Genomic DNA, 5,510 nt, shown 5'->3' with positions numbered 1-5,510 from the left:
GGACAATGCACGTCCGCATGTATCCCATGCCACCCAACGTGCTCTAGAAGGTGTAAGTCAACTACCCTGGCCAGCAAGATCTCCGGATCTGTCCCCCATTGAGCATGTTTGCGACTGGATGAAGCGTCGTCTCACGCGGTCTGCACGTCCAGCACGAACGCTGGTCCAACTGAGGCGCCAGGTGGAAATGGCATGGCAAGCCGTTCCACAGGACTACATCCAGCATCTCTACGATCGTCTCCATGGGAGAATAGCAGCCTGCATTGCTACGAAAGGTGGATATACACTGTACTAGTACCGACATTGTGCATGCTCTGTTGCCTGTGTCTATGTGCCTGTGGTTCTGTCAGTGTGATCATGTGATGTATCTGACCCCAGGAATGTGTCAATAAAGTTTCCCCTTCCTGGGACAATGAATTCACGGTGTTCTTATTTCAATTTCCAGGAGTGTATGTCATAATGCAAGGTTGCTGTGATTTCATTCACAGTGACATACATGTTATTTAATAAGATTGTCAACTCTTACCTGGTTGCCTGCTGTGGCGGCAATTTGAGGGCGACCAGTATAAGGCTCATTTTGGGTGCTCATGTTCCCATCTTTGAAGTGTATACCCCATCTCCTAACACTGTTGGTGCCCATGAACACATCGCCAGATCACACTGAAGTCTGATGTAACTTTCAGTAACAGATTTTTCCTCTTTAACAAGGAATTAAATGACGGTATATTGTTGAAACTGAACATTAGTCAGCATAGCCTGCGGTTATGTGATACAAGTTAATGACACCACAATGTGTCAACACATAGCATTAAGTCTATAGATTATGATAAGCCAGTCATCATTATTACATTGCTGGAACAGCAGTTTTAACAGTATGGCTCTCAAAAATTCTTGAATTTTGAATTCATTGTTTTGTTCTGACGCTACTATTTCTGTGTAGTTAACTTTCTTTTAACAATGATGAATGCATTACAGTAAGGAGGACTGCTAACAACAGAACAAGAATGTTAATGCTGAAGGTTGATGGTTATTTCCAACTACCATTGTTGATACAGAAGTAAACATTGTGTACTTACTTTGATGCGTGTTTACCAGATTAATTTTATATTTTATGTTTTCTGTGGAAGTTAGTTAAATGCAAGTGTGTAGAAGGATAATTAAGTCTGTCCCTGACTGGCTGGAATGGCACACATGATCAAAGAAAAGTTCATTGTATCATTTCTTTTGGAAACATTGTTATGTTACACAGGAGATTTTAACTTTAATATAGTGGTGTACTGCTGAAAGGAAGATCAGGTAAAAGAGACATTAAATTTTATTTATAATGGGAGGAGGTGGTCTATTTACTTCTTCTGAAATAGGAAAAATGCTATTCACTGCCCATAGATAAAAAATCTTTGAGAATGTTAAGGTGATTCTTTTGCAATAGAAAAAATAGTTGCTAAATGGATGGGGCAGTACGCTACATGCAATGTAAAGTGATCAATGACTGGTTCAAAAAAGAAAAAAACAAAGCTAACAGGACACTGATGTTACGTAAAATAATACACATTGTAAAACAAGTACCTGGAACAGAAAGAAACAGTAATCTAAGCAAAGCAAAGCAAAGTAACACCTCAGTCCAACAAATGGTGACACTCTTTCAGTAATTCCCCAGAAACATGATAATAATCAATAATTGTGGGGTATCAGATTTATATATCGAGTCAAAAGTTAGAAGTCAATAATTCTGATAGTGATGAACAATCAGGAAACAGAGGCACTGAGCTGGCACTAAATGTCACAGTTCACCCAACTGGAGTAAAATTAAATCGAGATGAGTGTCCAGAAAAGATGAGAAATTACATATGTGTACTCTATATTTGCTGCACAACAATCTGTTTCATTATGTTGTTGCATGTTGAACTGGACAACTCTAATTTACAGATAATGACCTCTTTTCACAAATAACATGATAATTTTTTTATGCCTGTAAGGTGATTAGAGGATTCTCTACTTCATCATTGTATACTTGAGCTGCTCTCTTAACTGACAGCTTTCCTGACAGTAAAAAACTAAACTTTCCTTTCTGTTAGCATTCACAGTTTGGTAGGGCTCTGTTGAAAAGTGTCCATGTGATAATATCAGGGTGGAAAACGTCTTGTTTCACCAGGTAGTATGATGTATACTGACACAAGCTTCTGTTGGAGATAAGTGCATGATGTCAAACCAACCAGCACGCTGATGATGTCCCATTCAGCTATTACTTACAGTTACAGCCTCCCTTTTTGCTCTTTTCCTCCAACTGTGCACAACTCATTAGTAACATTCAATGACCAGAAAAGGTGAAGGATATCTCAAATGGAATCTTACACTGTGACATCTTTCCCTGAGTGTGAAATGTACACATCTCAGTGGACATATACAAATGTGTTTCTAAAGTAAGTACTTTTTTTTATTTGACTAACACAAGTGCATCACTGAAAAACAATTTTATTATTAAATGAAAGCTTTTTTACTTATTCATTTCAACAAAATTTTCATCAATGTCAAGATACTGGTACTTATCATGAATAACCAAATTCTGAATTCTGTTCTCATGAAAATTTGCCACTTGATTTGCCAACCACTGCTGAAGATGTGAATGAATGGTCACTTTGAGATTGTTGTTGTGGCACTTTCTGCCTATATATCTCTTTAAGTGCAGGAGTAAGTGGTAATTACTGGGAGCTAGATGAGAGCTATATGAAGGTGATAAAGTTGTTGCCAGCAGATGTGAGTCAATGAAATCTTGTGTTTGTTGAGTCATTTGTGGACAGGCATTGTTATGAAGTAAAAAAAAAATTGAGTTTGTTATGCTTTTGGTTTTATTTTAGACTGCCTGATACAGGTTTGTTATGGGTCACACAATGTCACAGAAATGGCTGTGTTACTCTGAGACCAAAAAATCTACAAGCAGCATCCTATATCGGTCATGGTAGCACGAGTCACCAATGTTTCATTTTCAGTGCCAGTTTAGTTTAAAAACTTCATCCTCTACATTCCTATACTGCTTAGGGAAGTTGAGAGCACTGCCTAATGAACTGGTTTTGTGGACCATGGTCAGCATTCTTGGTGCATAGAACTAACAAAACATACAGTAGTATAAACACCCCGAAAGAATTTAGTGGGAAATTTGAGGAATATACAACATAAGGGTGAAACCACAAACTACTTATCTTCTTGAACTTTTGGGTCAACGTGAGAACTGGTGATGATGCATGTTTACCCATGTCTCACTTCACGATGAACATTAGAATGCTCTTCATCATGAACATGAGAATGCATATTTCACACTCAGCAGGATTTTCAGTTACTTGGGACACTTTAAACAAGTATGAAAGTGTAATTAAGGATGAATGATTTCATTATGGTGCATTTGGGTAGGCAGTAGATGCAGATACTGAACTCATAGGCATGGGCTGCTAACAACAGTGCTGTAGCAGCTATATTTAAAAGCGGTACTTTTTAAGAAATTTGTTGTATTCTGAGGAAGACAATTCTTTGAAGATCCAGACTCATTTTGTAGTTATTATTGGATGAGGGCAAATCAGAAAGTAAGTTACACTTCCAAGTTATAGCCATTTATTAAACCACATACACATTGGCAACATGGCTATGACAACATACAATGTAAGTTCACTTTTCCACATAGTCCGCCGCAAGAAACTGTAAATGTTTCTTGGAATGGGTAACCAACTTCTTGATACCAGATGCATAGAAACCACTTTTATCACTATGTGACCATCTGGATATAGCTGCTTTCACCTCCTATTGTTTCGGAATTGTTGTCCATCCCGATTCTCTTTAATCTTGCCAAACCTGTGATAACTGCATGGTGCTATGTCTGGACTGTACAGAGGATGTTGCTATATCTCCCACTTGAACTGCTGCAGCAGTGTTAATGTTTTGCAAGTTGAGTGCTGTGTTGCATTATCATGTAACAAAATCACACTAGTGTTCAGTTTTCTACACCGCTTTTCTTTAATTGCCTTATGCAACTGGTGCAACATTTGACAATATGAAGCAGAGTTGACTGTCATGGCGTCTGGCATAAATTTCAAATGCACTACACTCTCCATGTCAAAGAAGACTGTTGCCATCACTTTTCCTGCTGAAGGTTGGTTCTTGAACTTCTTTTTTGTGGTGATGTGGTGTGCACTTATTCCATGAATGTTCTCTTTGTTTCGGTGGTGAAGTTGTGGACCCACATTTCATCCCCTGCAATGATTCACAGCAGAAACTCATAGCCCTCCACAGAATACCAATCCAAAAATGTCAGTAACAATTGGAAAACTTATCTCTTGTAAACATCGCTGAGCAGCTGTGGGACCCATCATAGCATGCACTTTACAACATCCAAAGTGCTGGTGAACAATGGAGAATACACTGCCATATGAAATGTTGAACTTGCTGGCAATTTTCTGCAATGTTATGCATTGATCCTCTCTAATGATCACATCCACACAGTCGACATTTGCAATGGTATTGGACATTATTAACCTGCCTTCACAATATTTGCCAGTGAGATCCATGTATCTGGCATGAAATTGCTTACACTGCTTTGCAATACCTGGACAAGAAATTGCATGCTCACCATATACAGCAGTGATTTCATGATGAATTTCCATGCAATGTAGCCATTTAGCCCACAGAAATCTGATTGTGGCATGAAATTCCATCTTGGGGGAACATTCAGTTGACGTGCCATTGAGCCTAGCCAATTCTGCACACACAACATGATAAGATAGCACACCATCCATCCTATCAGATGTGTCAGCAGTTACTGTAGCATGCTGCACATTGACTATGGTCACGACACACAGCATGCTCTCATGGCGAGTGAGTGGAACTTACTTTTTGTTTTGTACTTGTATTAGATCTGGTTTTTTTTTTTAAATTGCAATACATGTATCAAACACACCTGTGAATGTTCAATGTTCATCCAATAATTTCACTACAGTGAGGATAGTTGTTTGCATCACAAACAGTATTTGTCATTGATTCCTGAAGACTTAAGTTACAATAATTGTGGAGTGACATAGTTGCTCAAATGAAACACTACACAGAAAAAAACTTATATCAATTCACAACAGATTTTAGTATGAAAATGGACCTGCCAGATACATTCATAAGTGGAATAACCTTAAATTTTCTCATTAAAATGGCCTCCTAACTGTTTATTGCAATAAATCACACCAAAAGAGCGAGGGAAAATAATGTTTATTTTTTTGTCTAGTTTCAGTCTGGGTTCAACACTTTCCTTCCCTAGTATACCTGAATTATCTGTTATGTTGTCTTCAATTTTTTTTTATCAAGAAACAGCTCAAAGATAGAACCTCCAGTTTCAAGTGTTGAAGTATTATGCTACATGTATACAATTACATTTTTATAGAAAACAAGCTATAATAGTATTTATTACAAAGTTTTTCTCAAGCAACATTGTTGCAATTGCAATAGTTTAAAACTACATTACATTGTTAAAAACTGTC

The sequence above is a fragment of the Schistocerca nitens genome, chromosome 1 (genome assembly GCF_023898315.1).
Source record: "Schistocerca nitens isolate TAMUIC-IGC-003100 chromosome 1, iqSchNite1.1, whole genome shotgun sequence".
Lineage (NCBI taxonomy): Eukaryota > Metazoa > Arthropoda > Insecta > Orthoptera > Acrididae > Schistocerca > Schistocerca nitens.
Note: the sequence above shows the minus strand (reverse complement) of the source record.